The 17,163-nt window shown below is 41.7% G+C and overlaps 1 protein-coding gene and 1 long non-coding RNA gene across 2 annotated transcripts in view; both read left to right on the top strand.

Annotated features, from left to right (window-relative positions):
* The window catches only part of SPOCK1 (SPARC (osteonectin), cwcv and kazal like domains proteoglycan 1), a 653,451-nt gene that overhangs the window by 63,098 nt on the left and 573,190 nt on the right, over nucleotides 1–17,163 (top strand). The window lies entirely within an intron of this gene.
* Nucleotides 32–5,033, top strand: LOC145510163 (uncharacterized). Its single transcript, XR_014056842.1, has 2 exons — nucleotides 32–159; nucleotides 1,721–5,033. It is a non-coding gene; the product is annotated as an uncharacterized LOC145510163 (long non-coding RNA).

The following is a 17,163-nucleotide window of genomic DNA, read 5'->3' as shown; positions in this document are numbered from 1 at the left end:
GTTCCATACAATTCTATCCTATTCTGTCTAGGGCTTATAGTTCCTGTGATGAAGGATCTGAAGGAGAGAGAAGGCAGCCAGGGGAATCATGACTCTGGATGTCCTTCTGAACCACAGAAGGGGCTTCATGTGAGAGTAGAAGTGCTGGAGACTATGGGGGTGAGTAGCCACATCCTCCCAGAGACTTCTTATCAAGGACTTGGGTGAAGACAGAGAAGGTCTGCTCATCACTTTGTAGATGACAGAGATGGGAGGGTGACTAATACACTGAGTGACAGATGCAGGAGTCAGATCTTGACTGGATGGAGCCAGAGCCTGAAATCTCATGAGGCAAGTCTAAGCGGGGCAAAGATCAGGCCTAAAATATCAAGGGCACAAACAGGACATGGGTAGGGACTTGGCCCATGTGAATGTAATTCGGGGCTTTACTTTATGGTGAGGGCCTTCTGAGTCAACAGTAGGATGGGGGATGCAGGGTAGCAAGCGCCCTATGGCAGTGTTATTAGAGTCATGATGGCTGGAGTGAAGGCGCTGAGGAGTCCTCTCTAGTATGGCCTGGTCATGCTGGGGTATCCTGCTCAGGATAGGACCCTCGATGAGAACTTCACAGACAGATGATGGGGGGTGTTAGAGGAGGATTCCAGTAGAGGAACTGCAGACCATACCAGCGAGGAAGGAAGAAGTTGGACTTTTTTGATTCAGAGAATAGAGAAGTTGTTGAATTTATCTTACAGTATCTGCAGGACTGACCTGTGAAAGACAGACATGACTTGTTTTGGGTGGTCTAATGCAGAGGTTGGCAAACTAAGGTCTGCTGGCTGCCTTTGTAAATAAATCTTTATCAGAAACAGCCACACCCTTTCCTTTATACATTGTCTATGGCTGCTTTTGTACTCCAATAGCGGAGCTGAATTGTTACCAAAGAGAATGTATGGTCCACAAAGCCTATTTACTATTTGGAACTTTCCAAAAAAACATGTGCTGACCTCTGGTCTACTGTATGGGAAGATGATCTAGTTTGGAGGATTTGACCGTGAACACTTTAAGAAGGCCCATTTTATACAATAAAAGGAAGAAAAGCTAAATTTAAGGTATTAATTGAATGTAAGAGTTGAGTTACCTTCTTGGTATGATTGATATAAAGGTGATTTAAGAAGTGGTGGGTGTTTGGACTCCCTTTTCCATTTTGGAAATACCTGATTTATTGCCTTGTGGCATTTCTTAAATTACTTCTGGGTTTATTTTCTGACTTATTTCAAATATGTCTCACCTCTGCCCTTCCCTGAGCACCCCTCTCTCCTTGTGCACACAGCCCACATCTCAGTCTGCTCTGTAGCTCCTGCTAGAGCTCACTTGGCCTACTAAGTCTGCCTTAGTCTCACTCCATGTGTGTTTATGATGGAACTTGCAAGAGGGATTCCTCGTAGGAGAGTTTAACATACAAGGATATACAAAGGCAGGTATTTCAAGAGTATTATTATAACAAGAATCTAAGGAGGTGGCATGGATTAAAAATAGTAAAGACCTTAGAACCAGACAGCCTTGGGTTTGAATATCAGCTGTATTATGATATTGTTTTTCTTTCTTCCTTCCCTCCTTCCTTCTTTCCTTTTTTCTCTTCCTTCTTTTTCCTCTCTTTTATTTTTTTCTCTTCCTCCCTCCCTCCCTTCCTTCTTCTCTTTTTTCCTTTCGATTTGTTTCTTTTTTCATCTTTCTTCAGATGCTACTGTGGCCAAGCACTATTTCAGGCAATTATATCAGTGAACAAAAGCATAAAAATCGCTGCCACCTGGGAGCTTATAGTGTTTTGGAGAAGACAGGTAATAAATAGTAAACATGATAAATACAGAAATTATATGTTAGAAGGTTACAAGTGTTATAGAAAAAGAAATAGCAGAGCAAGGTAAGGGTATTTGGGAGCTGGGGCTTGCAATCTTAAAAACAATGGTCAGAGTAGGCCTTGGTGAGTAAGCGAAATTGAATGAAAGTCTAGAAGGAGGTGAAGGAAGTACCATGGAGATCTCTGCAGAGGGCCCTGCTGTGGAAGTGTCCCTGGTGGATTCAAGGTAGATTGAGGAGGACCATGTGGCTGGAGTGGAGGGGCAGGAGGGAGAGCAGAGGGGAGGAAATCAGAGAAGTCATGAGGTGTGAGAAGTGGGGAGCAGAGCCTCTGAGAATCCAGCTGATCATGAAGGACATGGGGAGGTACTGTAGGAACTTCCCTCATGAACGCAAGAGTGATCAGCTCTGATTTATGATTTAAATGGATCCTCTGGCTATTGGTTGAGATTAGACTACAGGGGATATATTAGGTTTCTGTGGCTGCTACAGCAAATTACCACACACTTGGTACCATACAACAACAGGAGCATATTCTCTCATAGTTCTGCAGGCCAGAGGTCAGAAATCAAGCTGTTGGCAGGGTGCATTTCCCTAGGATTCAAGGGGAATCTATTGTCCGGTAAGGTGCATCAGCTTCAAGGGAAAGAAGTGTGTGAAACACACTTGGGAGAGGAGAAGTGACCCTAAGTCCTTAGTACCCAGTCTTTTCACAGCAAGGAGTCCTCGTGCTGGTTCTTCCTCTAGCCCCCTTTCTCCACTTTCTTACACAATTATTAAGATAATTTTCATAGCTCTTAAGGGTCTGTGGACCCCTCAGGTGAGTGGAGTAAGTTTCTTAATAGATAAAATGTGGTCTCTCTAAGTGTTAAAGTTTGTATTTTAGAAGGCAAGTTTACCTTTTCCTCTCCTAGTTCAGAGGCATGTGTGCCTGAATAATCCATCAATCCTTGTGCTGGTGGCGAAAGAACCTGTTTTAGATACAGTCTTCTCAGAGGCTGGGTTACAGCCTAGGGACAGAAGTACCAAAGTAATTCATTTTAACCTGTGATTTAAGAAATCCACTTTCACATATTTGATTTTTTGGAATTGTTAATAGGTATGTCTTGGTTTATATAGGAGGCCCATTTCAGAAGATTTCTCCTCAACTATAACTTTTATAAATTAAGTTGTATTTCTCCATTAACCTTTGTAGTCTTTACAGAGACACTTTGCCTCCATTTCCAAGTAAGGCACAAGCAGAACTCATCCTAGCTTCTATCTGCTAAATCAATAAAAAATAAGAAAAATTAAAGTTTTACTCTTATATATTCTTTCTCTGGTACTCTTCATTCATTTATGTAGATAAAAGGTTTTGGTCTTCCCTTTTTCTTCTCTTTCAAGAATTTCTTTTTAACATTTTCTGCAAGGCAGGTCTAGCAGAATAAATTCTCTTAATTTTTGTTTATCTGAAAAAGTCTTTTTCCTTTACTTTTGAATGATAATCTTGTAGGATACAGAATTCTAGGTCGGTGGTTTTTTTACTCTCAAGATTAAATATTTCACTCCATTCTATTCTTGTATGAATGGTTTTTGAGAAGTCAGATTTAATTTTCGTCTTTGTTCCACTATAGGTAAGATGATTTTTCCTCTGGATTCTTTCAAGACTTTTTCCTTTATCTTTGACTTTTTTTTTTAGTTTGAATATGATATACTTAGATGTAGTAATTTTTTTTTTTTTTTGCATTTATTTTGCTTGGTTGTCTCTGAGTTTCCTGGATTTGTGGTTTGACATCTGACATTAATTTGAGGCAATGTGAAAGGTGGATCATAAAGAAGCCTGAGAGTTGAAGAATTGATGCTTTCCAATTGGGGTGTTGGAGAAAACTCTTGAGAGTCCTGTGGATGGCGAGAAGATCAAACCAGTCAATCCTGAAAGAAATCAACCCTGAACATTCATTGGAAGGACTGATGCTGAAGCTGAAGCTCCAATACTTTGGCAACCTGATGCGAAGAACTGACTCATTAGAAAAGACCTTGATGCTGGGAAAAATTGAAGGTGAAGGGGGAGGGGGGCAGCAGAGGATGAAATGGTTAGATAGCATCACTGACTCCATGGACATGAATTTGAACAAACTCCAGGAGACAGTGGAGGACAGAGGAGCCTGGTGTGGTACAGTCCGTGAGGTCACAAAGAATTGGAAATAACTTAGTGACTGAACAACAACAACCAATTAATATTGCTTCACATATGGTTTCTGTTCCTTTCTCTGTTTCTTTTCCTTTTGATATTACCCATTGCATGCATTTGCCCTTTTGTAGTTGTCCTACAGTTCTTGGATATTCTGTTCCTTTTTAAATTCTTTTTTCAGTCTTTCTTCTGGCTTTTTCAGCTTGGGACATTGCTATTGACATATTCTCAAACTCAAAGAGTCTTTCTTAAGCTTTATCTATTAGTAGCCCATGAGAGGAATTCTTTATTTTTGTTACAGTGTTTTTGAACTCTAATACTTCTTTTTGATTCTATCTTAGAATTTCTACTTTTCTCTTTATATTATCCATCTGTTTCTGCATGTTGTTTACTTTTTCCAGTAGAGGCCTTAGCATACACATCATAGTCTAAAAAAATTCTTGGAACTTCCCTGGTGGTAAAATGGTTAAGACTCCATGCTTCTATTGCAGAGGGCATAGGTTTGATCCCTGGTTGAGGAACTAAGCAGGGCAAAGGCTAATAGAGTTTTGCCACGAGAACGCACTGGTAATAGCAAACACCCTATTCCAACAACACAAGAGAAGACTCTACATGTGGACATCACCAGATGGTCAACATCGAAATCAGATTGATTATATTCTTTGCAGCCAAAGATGGAGAAGCTCTATACAGTCAGCAAAAACAAGACTAGGAGCAGACTGTGGCTCAGATCATGAACTGCTTATTGCCAAATTCAGACTTAAATTGAAGAAAGTAGGGAAAACCACTAGACCATTCAGGTATGACCTAGATCAAATCCCTTATGAGTATACAGTGGAAGTGACAAATAGATTTAAGGGACTAGACCTGATAGACAGAATGCCTGATAAACTATGGACAGAGGTTTGTGACATTGTACAGGAGACAGGGATCAAGAAAATCCCCATGGAAAAGAAATGCAAAAAAGCAAAATGGCTGTCTGAGGAGGCCTTACAGATAGCTGGGAAGAGAAGAGAAGTGAAAAGCAAAGGAGAAAAGGAAAGATATTCTCATCTGAATGCAGAGTTCCAAAGAATAGCAAGGAGAGATAAGAAAGCCTTCCTCAGCGATCAGTGCAAACAAATAGAGGAAAACAACAGATTGGGAAAGACTAGAGACCTCTTCAAGAAAATTAGAGATACCAAAGGAACATTTCATGCAAAGATAGGCTCGATAAAGGACAGAAATGGTATGGACCTAACAGAAGCAGAAGATATTAAGAAGAGGTGGCAAGAATACACAGAAGAACTGTACAAAAAAGATCTTCACGACACAGATAATCACGATGGTAATGATCACTCACCTAGAGCCAGACATCCTGGAATGTGAAGTCAAGTGGGCCTTAGAAAGCATCACTACAAACAAAGCTAGTGGAGGTGATGGAATTCCAGTTGAGCTATTTCAAATCCTGAAAGATGATGCTGTGAAAGTGCTGCACTCGATATGCCAGCAAATTTGGAAAACTCAGCAGTGGCCACAGGACTGGAAAAGGTCAGTCTTCGTTCCAATCCCAAAGAAAGGCAATGCCAAAGAATGCTCAAACTACCGCACAATTGCACTCATCTCACATGCTAGTAAAGTAATGCTCAAAATTCTCCAAGCCAGGCTTCAGCAATACGTGAACCATGAACTTTCAGATGTTCAAGCTGGTTTTAGAAAAGGCAGAGGAACCAGAGATCAAATTGCCAACATCCGCTGGATCATCGAAAAAGCAAGAGAGTTCCAGAAAAACATCTATTTCTGCTTTATTGACTATGCCAAAGCCTTTGACTGTGTGGATCACAATAAACTGTGGAAAATTCTGAAAGAGATGGGAATACCAGACCATCTGACCTGTCTCTTGAGAAACCTGTATGCAGGTCAGGAAGCAACAGTTAGAACTGGACATGGAACAACAGACTGGTTCCAAACAGGAAAAGGAGTATGTCAAGGCTGTATATTGTCACCCTGCTTATTTAACTTATATGCAGAGTACATCATGAGAAACGCTGGGCTGGAAGAAACACAAGCTGGAATCAAGATTGCCAGGAGAAATACCAATAACCTCAGATATGCGGATGACACCACCCTTATGGCAGAAAGTGAAGAAGAACTAAAGAGCCTCTTGATGAAGGTGAAGGAGGAGAGTGAAAAAGTTGGCTTAAAGCTCAACATTCAGAAAACTAAGATCATGGCATCTGGTCCCATCACTCCATGGGAAATAGATGGGGAAACAGTGGAAACAGTGTCAGACTTTACTTTTTTGGGCTCCAGAATCACTGCTGATGGTGACTGCAGCCATGAAATTAAAAGACGCTTACTACTTGGAAGGAAGGTTATGGCCAACCTAGATAGCATGTTTAAAAGCAGAGACATTACTTTGCCAACAAAAGTCCGTCTAGTCAAGACTATGGTGTTTCCAGTGGTCATGTATGGATGTGAGAGTTGGACGGTGAAGAAAGCTGAGCGCCGCAGAATTGATGCTTTTGAACTGTGGTGTTGGAGAAGACTCTTGAGAGTTTCTTGGACTGCAAGGAGATCCAATCAATCCATCCTAAAAGAGATCAATCCTGGGTGTTCATTGGAAGGTCTGATTTTGAAGCTGAAGCTCCAATACTTTGGCCACCTCATGCGAAGGGTTGACTCATTGGAAAAGACCCTAATGCTGGGTAGGATTGGGGGTGGGAGGAGAAGGGGACGACAGAGGATGAGATGGTTGGATGGCATCACCGACTCGATGAACATGGGTTTGGGTAGACTCCGGGAGTTGGTGATGGACAGAGAGGCCTGGCGTGCTGCAATTCATGGGGTCGCAGAGAGTCGGACATGACTGAGCGACTGAACTGAACTGAACTGAGGAACTAAGATCCCACATGCTGCATGGGCCAAAAGAAAGAAAAATTCTTGGCCCAATAATTTCAACATTCCAAAGCCATATCTGACTTTGGTTCTAATGCTTGTTCAGTTTCTTCAAACTGTGTGTTATTTGCATTTTAGTATCCCTTGCAATTTTTTTTTCTGATAGCCAGACATGATGTATAGGGTAAAAGGAACTGTGATAAATAGGCCTTTAGTGACGTGGTGGTGAAATGTAGGGGAAGAGAAGTATTCTATAGTCCTATGATTAGGTCCCGGTCTCAGTGAATCTGTGTCCCTGAACTATGACCATCATAGTGTTTCTTAGAATTGTTCCCCCTTCATGTGGGACAGGATGGTTAGGGGGGCACAGCTGTGTATTTTCCTTCTTCCATGGGGAAGGCTGGAGCAGGTTAGAGTTGAGTGTTTCCTTCGCCCAGATTATCTGAGCTCTGATACACCCCAGTAGGTTAGGCTCTGGTAAGATAGTTTCTCTTGTGGGTAGGCCTTGTGAGAAAGAACAGAATGCTCTGGTGTATTTCAAAATGGCTATCTCCCTCTGTGTCTGCTTGAAGCATGAAGGCATTTCTCTTCTGTCCTCACTGTCAGTGTACCTGGAGGCAAAACTCACAAGTATGAGGATTTTCCTTTGCCTGGGCCCTGCCAGAGTTTTTAACTCTCAAACTTGTTCATGATGAACCTTCAGTAATTCATTACTTATAGTTCAGGTTATCCTATCCCAGTACTGGCTCCTGCAGAGGTTTCTGCTTGTGTGTTTCTATTCCAGTAAACTACCATTTTCTGAATCTATTTGTTCCCCCAAGTTGGGAGGCAGTGGTTTGACTTATGACCTCACTTCTCTGATAGATCTAAAAAGAGTTGTTGATTTTTCAGCTTGTTCAGCCTTTTGGTTGTTAGGACAGAAGTGATGATTCCATATTCTTTACATGCCAGACCAGAAACTGGAAGTCAGAGGAAGGCCCTGCAATGTTAAAATGAGTACAGTTCTGGGCAAACCAGGGTGGTTGGTCACCCTACTCAAGAGTGAAGAGACTTGAGATCTTTTCTTGGCTCTGCAGAGTCCCCTTGGGCATGACTTTCAGTGTCTTGAAGCCTCTGTTTCCTTTTGTGTGAAATGAGAGAGGGTTGACTTTGGCCTTATATCCAGTCTATAGGATCTGATTTTCTTTATGTTGGGTATTTTTAAGGCAAGTCATTTCTAGACCTAAACTAATGTACTCTCCTTGCTAGGAGATGAATCGTAAATTCTCTTGTTAAATATCTTTCTATTTTTGACTTGGAATAATCTTGGTTTGGAAGGCACAGTGACCGTTTGCTCTCAGAGAAAGAGCTTTCCTGCTGCTTTGAACCACTGGGATGTTTGTCACAGAGCAGGATTTTTCCCCCCTTTGACACCATCTATTTGAAAACAGAACAATCCCTGTTAAGAATGGACTTAGGATCTTCCATCCCTTTTGGTTGAATTTGACTTGAAGGAGTCAAAGTAGAAGTAGGAGTGAGGTCGGGGCATGATGTGAAGGTCTGGCCCAGCCTGTGAGCTGAAGGCACAAGTCTTGGAGGTTGGCCTCTGGTTTATTTCTTTCCAAATAACCTCTCCGTCTCTGCTTCTCCAATTATTCCATGGCCCTCGATTCGTCCAGCAACATAATCAGAAACATTAAGTACATCATTATCTTCCCAAGTCCACAGCAGAGAAAGAGCTAAGACAATTTTTATGGAATTGTAATGTGCCCACTTGAACACAAACCCTAATTTCCTGAAGTCTAGCTCTAGTTTGAAGAATTGCCTGATTTATTTTAAAATTGAATTTTGCTGTCAGGGAAGCTGCCAATACTCATGCCAGCGTTGTTATTTTTCTTTACGTATTTTAGTCTTAGCTCTTGTGTATAAAAAGCTCTCTCCCTCTTTCTTTTCCAAGAGTTGAGTTTCAACTGCGTGACCAGATTGTACAATTTTGCATGGGTTTAAGGCTTTACAAGGAAGTGGAAGATGCTGCTGGTTCATTGTCTCTTCTTGCAAATGACAGATTTTCCAGTGGCAAAGAGACAGGGGGAGATAAAACAACTCCAAAAAGTAGAACGGGCCTGAAGAGGTGTCCTGCTCCAGCTCTCTGTCCACTGGCAAGACTGTCTCCAGGCCATTCCAGGTTGAAAAGGGGGTTTCACAATGTCCTTTGACAGTCATTTCATCCTCCAAGGTCTTTAATTTCAAGCCAATTCAGTCATCAACTATGATGTCCTCCTATAGAGGACAACACTGTCTAATAGGTATGGTTTTAAGTACTTGTGATATAGCCATGTGCAGGTTTTCAATAAGAAACTCAGGGGGATTTGTGATATAAAGAAAATGAAGCAGGGACATGTGGTCGAGAGGCCTAGGGGTTGGTACAGCTTTCGAGGGAATAGGCAAGTGAGGGTTGGGTTATGTAAGTGGTGATATTCAAGATGAGACCTGGATGACTGTCATTTAGCTTCTATCCTATAGACAGCTGGGAACCAGCTAAGCTTTCTAAACTGGGTTACCACATTGCAGGGTAGTCAATAATCTATTACCACACCTAGATAAGTGTACGTGTCTCATCCTAAACGAAACTCTGTGAGGTAACCATTATTCCCATTTTACACATAAGAACACAGATTCGAGCGCCCCCAGTGACCTTGTACCTGAGGGGTCTTAAGTTCCTAAATTCTTTTGATTTCAAACATTGCGATTCCTTTTCCTTGGCTCATTCCTTTCCTTTGCCCAGAGTCGTACAGATCATTAAAGGAATCGGCCCTTTCACACGTGTCGCTATTTGACATTAGGTCTGGCACCTTTGGGACCAGTTTGCCCATCTGTAGGTGGACGAGGTGTCCTTAAGAGATCTCACAGACTTTAGGTATTTTGAATTTGAAGTTCAGTCTTCCACTGTGCCGCTTTTGTGTGCTGTGCTAAGTCGCTTCAGTCATGTCCGACTCTTTTGGACCCTATGGACTGTAGCCTACCAGGATCCTCATTCTATGGGATTCTCCAGGCAAGAATACTGGAGTGGGTTACCAGGCCCTCCTCCAAGGAATCTTCCTGGCTCAGGGATCAAATCTGTATCTCCTGTGACTTCTGCATTGCAGATGGATTCTTTACCACTGAGACCCCCTTTTAGGCCCACCTAATCGAATCACATCACTCATAATCCTCTAAAGTTGGTTTCACAAAATTCAAAGGCCTTACAATGGTCCACAGAGTCCTTCAGAATCTTGTTCCTCCTTTTTCAAAAAATTATTTTATTGAAGTACAGTTGATTTACAATGTTGTGTTAATTTCTGCTGTACGGTAAAGTGATTCGGCTATACGTGTATTGTGTGTGTGTGCATGCCGAGTCATTTCAGTTGTGTCAACTCTTCGCACCCCTGTGGAGTGTAGCCTATCAGGCTCCTCTGCCCATTGGATTCTCCAGCCAAGACTACTGGAGTGGGTTGTATAAATATATATATAATATATGTCATTTGTATATCCTATTTATTTATATATAAATATATATATTTTATATTCTTTTATGTCATTTGTATATCCTATTTATTTATATATAAATATATATATTTTATATTCTTTTTCATATTCCTTTCCATTATGGTTTATCACAGAATATTGTATATAGTTCCCTATGCTATATATTAGGACCTTGTTGTTTATCCATTCTTTATATAATAGTTTGCATCTGCTAATCTGAAACTTCCAGGGCAACCCTCCCGTGTCCCCCAACCTCTAGCAACCACATGTCTGTTCTCTATGTCTGTGGGTCTGTTTCTGTTTTTCAGGTAAGTTCATTTGTGTCATATTTTAGATTCTCCATATGTGGTATCATACAGTATTTGTCTTTCTCTGCCTGATTTCACTCAGTATGATAATCCCTAGGTCCATCCATATTGCTGTTACTTTGTCCCTCCTTCTGAACTCACCTTCTATCATCCTCTTCCTCTTCTAGCCACGCTGGCGTTCTTGCTGTTCTTTGGACTCACAGGTTAATCCTTCCTCATCACCTTCACACTAATGTTTCTTTCCCTTGGAGGACCTCCCCTCCTCCCCCACCTACTCTGACTCCAGCTGCATGGCTTGGTCTCTCCTTTCATTTCTCTAGTCCAGTGTCACCTTCTCAAAATGGCCTTTCTAGATGACCCTATTCAAATATCTACACCAGCCCCCTCCCCACCACTCCCCCTCCTCCTACCTTGCTCTGCTTTCTCCATAGTCCATATCTCCATTTTCACCTTTGTCTGTCTTCTACCTCTCCCAGCATGTCAGCTCCATGAAATATGCAACCTTCTCTGCTTCGTTAATTCTGTGTCCCAGAACACTAAAAAGTGCCGAGCATATATGGGCATTCCTATCCATTGTTCTTGAATACATGTTCATATTTGTGTTTTCATATCGTAGTGATAAACACTTAAAAGAGAAGGCCCTGGAGTGAAACTTCCCTAGTTTCTAAAATGAGTTCCAGTTGAATTATTTTAGGTATTTTACTTAACACGAGCCTCAGCTTCCCCATCTGAAATATGGGAAAGAATAATACTCACTTCATAGAATTACAGTTGAGGCTTTAGTGAGATAATCCAGGTAATGTACTAGTCACTATGCCTGCACATAGTATATGATCAAAAAAAGTTATTTTATGTAATTGATGTTATTCTTTTGGTTCCTGTTTTTCTTTTTCTTTTGGCTTGATATCGTTTCATGTACACAACAGGTAATATCATTTTTTAAGGCTACAGGATCTCTGTCCTAGTGATCTGTGCCTCTTGGCTTAGCCACTTCCCGGGTGGACAGTTTCAGATTTTTTTCCTTCATTACAGTGTTGTGATTTGTCCTTGGTACACATTGGAAATACGTACTTTTTACTCATCATTGTTAGTGTTAACTGCTGAGGGATAAGTGCGGAGGTGGTTGTCTGGTCCTTTCTCTGTTTGGTGGACCAAGCTCTCCCAGTTTCCTTTCAAAGACACCAGCTTGACACATGTGCTCCTGCTCGTGTCTTTTCACATGCTAGATGGAACGTGGATATAGAGCAAGACGCAGAGGAAAAGGAGGGGTCTGTGGGTAGACAGTGCAGACCTTTCTTCACTGTGGGATCTCGGTCAAATTACTTAACCTCTTTGAACTTTAATTTTCTTGTTTAACAAAGGAGACTAAAGCAATCCACCTCAAAGGGATGCTGAGAGGATTGGAGATATAGTTAGAGGCGTGTCTAGTATAGTGCCTGGCATGTAGTAGGTATGCAGAAAGTGTTTGCTACCAGTGTAGCTGTTCGTTGCTTGCAGGCAGACGGTCTCTGCTCTGTAGGAATTTGGCTATTATGGGGAGGTGGGTAGAATGTTAAAGTTGCATAAGAACATTAGAAAGTGATAGTTTGTCTAGTTTCTTGGTACACTTGAGGATTGGTTTCCTCTGCCGCTTTTCTTTGTGGAGGATGAGCTGACTCAATGAAAACCATGTTGGTGGCTTTCCATCTAATGTAACCCTTCCTTTCATGGCCTAAACTTTAGGTGTCTGGAGCCTGTGCCTTCAGGTGTCTTGTCCAAGACTCCTGAGCTGTTAAGTGGCTGCCATGAAAACATTGGCCATGGCAACTTCTGGTTGCTGCTTCTGTTAGAATAAACTTCCAAGTTTAACCTCAGAATGATTATGCAGTCTTACTCTTTTCACCATCTCTCTCTACCCCTCCTTTTTTTGTTTTTTGTTTTTTTTTAATTTTACTGTTTCTTTTAGAGCTTAGAGAAAATTCAGAGCCTGAGTTACAGAGGTTTCACTTGTGTGACACTTGGGGAAGGGAGCAGGCAGGACGCTTGATTGCTCTGGGGAAAGGTAAGCTTTGTGAGTGTTGTTGAGGTGTGAGGTGAGAGGGAAGGCCAAATAAGTGAGAGAGGATAATTAAAAGAATCAGGAAGGTAGAATTATTTACAATGGTGTAACAGAGTGGTCTATCAGAGATAGATGTGGGTGCTGAGATTTCAAGTAAATGATATATATTTTTTTGGCCAGAAAACCTTTTAAAAAGTATTTACTCTGTTAGTAAGTATTAGAAACCCAACTAAAACTGGGTTAAAGAAAGAGAGACAAGAAACATGTTGACAAATGGTTGGTCACCTTTTCTCTTTGCTCTCCATCCCCTGCACTGACCTCACTCAGCATCTCTTCCAAGATGCCAGTAAGATGGGCACCCCTGATTCTGGGTTTACCTCCTATCACCTTAGTATCATCCTATAAAGGGGGAGCCCCTATCCTTCCTAATAGTTCCAACAAAAGCCCTAGAAAGGAGTCTCATTGGCCAGCTGGAGTCCTGTACCCATGTCTGGAACTAAGGTGTGACACCAGCCCTCCTGAATCATATGGGCTATGAGAAGGGAGGAGGTGGTTTCTTAAAGTAGAATCAGAGTATATTTAGCAGAATGAAGAGTAAAAAATACCGGGCAGGCAAGAGCTGCGGGCCTTTGCTCCATTGATGATGTGCTGATGTTTACTCAACAGAACATTTTCCTCTGTGCAACCGAAAGGGTGCCCCATGAATGACTTGTGTCAATGACAGCACCCAATCTTCCTAGGAATATAATGATAATGTTTCACCTTTTGTAATTTTCCTACAACCTTTGTACATAGCACAAATGGGGGAATTGTACATGACTATTGAATTTGAGTTCAATAAGGGATTTGTACCATCTGAATTATACCTTGATACACAAGATAGGATACATTAACTTAATTACTGTTGGATTCAATAACATAGGCCACTGCCCTGGGAATTTATCTTGTGCTATACCCAGAGAGAGAAACTGGGCATCATTTCTAAAGACAGTCAATTTCCAATTATCCATGCTAATGGAAGAACACAGCATGCAGAGACTCTAAGTACAGTTTCTGTTTGGTTCAGGGAGCAAACATAATTTTTAATTTTTCTACCTGAGTTATTTGTTTTGCTTGGGCTTAGGTAACACTAAAAAGAATTTTCATTGCCTGGGCCTACACTTTATTTTCCTTTTTCTTGGTTTATAAAATGTGAAGTATATTTTATTTTTGGATGTTTATTTTGTAACTTTTTCATTTTGAATTAATTTGAGACAGAGTGGATTGTTGCCCTTATGTCCTTTACCCAGGTCGGGCATCTGTGTGTGCTCAGTCACTTAGTCACGTCCAGCTCTTACGCAACGCCATGGACTGTAGCCTGCCAGGTTCCTCTGTCCATGGAATTCTCCAGGCAAGAATACTGGAGTGGGTTGCCATTTCTTCTTCCAGGGGATCTTCCCGACCCAGGGACTGAATGCGCTAACCCATGTCTCCTGCATTGCAGGCAGATTCTTTATTGTGTAGTTATTTAACTAGTCCTATTTCTAGATGTTAAGATTGTTTCCAAGTTTTCACTATTATAAATAATGCTGAGAAGAGTAGCATTGTTGATAAATCATTGTAAACATCCTTAACTATCTCATTAGGTTAAATTGTTATGGGTCAAGTTGTGAAGTCAAAGGTCACAAACATTTTATGGCTCTTAATATAAACATCATGAACTTGGCTTCCAGGAGGACTGTGCCAGTTAATGAGCCCACAGTGTATGAGGGTGATTTTTTCTCATATCTGCCAACTAGAGAATAATGAACTTTAAGAGTGTGCAAATTTGATAGGTGACGTTATTCTAATGTACTTTTTTTGGTTATGAGGCAGTTGACTGGTATATAGTTTGACATTTGTATTTTGGTGAATTGCCTGCTCAAGGCCTTTGCCTGTTTTCCCATTGATGGTTATTCTTTCCCTCATTGATCTGTTTGACTCTTTTAACTGATTCAAAGTATATGGAAGTTTCAGTTGTTAATGTCAAGGGCACCTCACACCTCCTCAGAGTAGAGTGCTGGAGCAGAGGTGCTGGGTTCCCTCCCCTCACTTTAGAGGAGAAACAGAGTGCTAGGGACAGACAGGAAAACAGCACATGAATTGGGCTTCCAACCCAATTCCCTCCACCATCTTCCTCAGGAGTGAGGACGGAGCAGAACTGACAGAACAGCAGCCACTGCTGGCCAGTCCCCACTGACAAGGAGGAGAGAGGCTCTACTTCTTCTTATGCTTACTCATTTAATAGTAATTGAGAACTTAGAATATGCTGGATGTGGTGCAAGCATGGTATATACGCGGTATTATCTTCTCAAACTCATGATGCACGTATGCTATCATTACCTCCATCCTACACATAAGGAAACTGAAGCTCTGAAAGAGTGAAAAAGTTATGAGAACTGCACAGGCATTAAAGTTGAGCTCCAAATCCCAGTCTCTCTCACTCCAGAGTATATGTTCTTCACAAAGGTTATAGTGTTTCTGTTACACTTCCATAATGAGATATCTTTGGAAGAAGAAAAAGAACATTATGCACAGTTTGCCCCTAACACAGTCACTGCCAGTCCCGGGTGTATTTTCTTTCACTCTTCCCTCCTTCCTGCTGAAATCATTCTGTACATCCAATTCTGTAACCTGACTTTTTCCACTCTATGTTTCTCCCTGTTGCTTCATGGATTTTATAGCCATCATTTTAATGATGTGCATAATATTCCTTTGTTGGGCAGATGCTAAATTCTTGAATTTAGTGTTCTCTCACTGTAGATCTTGGGAGAACTTCTGGGGACCCCCGCTGTCTCCTCTGCAGTTCTCTCTGACTTGATAGCTCCCTTTTCACTTCATGCCTTGAATGAAATGATACAAATTTAACTTGCAAATTGCCTCAGGATGTCTTTCATAGTTGTAGGCATCTGTGAATTATATACGAATATGTATGTAGCCAGGCAAATTCTTGCTAACACTTTGACTTTAACAAATATCTAGTGGAGAGAAGTGTGTAAGTGATTAAAATTTCTTCTCTAAGTTTCTCAGTTTTTAAAGGTGTGACTGACCTGCTTATGTGAGCCTCATATGTGAAACTTTAATAAAGCATTGCTGGGTGAGCTGTAAAACATCTTCTAGGAATGGAATGACACTGCTGTACCATATTTATAGTGCTCATGAGCAGACACCAGACACTGAGAGTTTTACATACCTCTTAATCCTCCCCACAGCCTTGTAAAGAAGGCACGGCATTATTATCCCCGTTTTACAGGCAAGCAAATGGGTCTAGAGGGGTTAATTGACTAGTCTGAGAGTCTATACCTGGTAAGAGGCTGAGCTGATGTTTGAGCCAAGGTCCCCAGAGCTTCTGTACTCTTGGCATTAGCACAGCGATGATTTGAGTCTTCTTATCTAGCTGTCCAGGTCTCTGAGACGTCTTGCCTTTAAATGATGCCTTCTTAGATTTGTTCATTCTTGGGGGCTTAAACTGGTTCAATTTATTGTATAGGACCTGGTGACCCATCTGTATTCCATTTCAGAAGTTGTGATAGAAAATATTTACAGGAGGCTTGGTTATGGTTCAAGTTAGTTTGCTGGGTGGTTTTGGAAATCCTTTTGTGTTAGATCATGCTGCATTCAATAAGACTGTTAATGCTCGGGCTTCTCCTGGGCCTGGGCGGACCCGTCGGGCTCACTTTGTTGTGTTTCCAGCCTCACCTGGTGCTGTGTGCCTGCTCCAGCTCCAGTTTTGCTCTCCGGTTTCCATCTGAGTTGGAGAGCTTCCTCCACAAGGAACCCCGTTTTGCTGCCAGTCTTGGGATCCTTGTTGGATCCTTGCTCTGTGGAGGCACAGCTAAGCTCTCTGTGGACCAGGCATTCTCTGGCCTCCACCTCCCAAATGTGTGAACCCACATCATCCTAAATGGAAGCCCTTCCAAAGGCAGAGATGTGGCGCTGACCCTGAGAGGAAGGAGGCCCCAGCCAGCCAGTTCTGAATCTTTGCAGTATAGTGTGGAGGCTCATGCTAACACAGGGATGCAATGTTCTTCTTGAAAGGAACATAAAAATGAGAGCAGGAAAAAGAAAAGGAGCTTGGATGGCTTTTCTGGCATCCAAGACAGTTATCTTCAAGTCTCTGAGGGCTTGTTATTCAGTCAACAGAGGGCAGGTACCTTCATACTTTCCATAACAGAGCATCATGTACGTGGAAAGAGTGAGGCAGCCCCACACTGAGGTGTGGACGTGGACTTGGGAGCCAGAATGCCTGGGGTCAGATCCCTCATCACCTTGAGCAAGCCATTTAAAACCTCTCCTGACCTCAGAGTCCTTAAACACGAAGTGGGAGAACTGAGGCATTTGGTTCACAGGGTGAGGTGAGGAACTTTTAACAAACAAGCACTTATTTATGGCATTTATTATGTGGAAGG

Source organism: Giraffa tippelskirchi, chromosome 6, assembly GCF_054371585.1.
Source record: "Giraffa tippelskirchi isolate mGirTip1 chromosome 6, T2T-mGirTip1v1.2.pri, whole genome shotgun sequence".
In the NCBI taxonomy this organism is placed as follows: Eukaryota; Metazoa; Chordata; class Mammalia; order Artiodactyla; family Giraffidae; genus Giraffa; species Giraffa tippelskirchi.
Note: the sequence above shows the minus strand (reverse complement) of the source record. Positions and strands in the feature narration are given on the sequence as shown.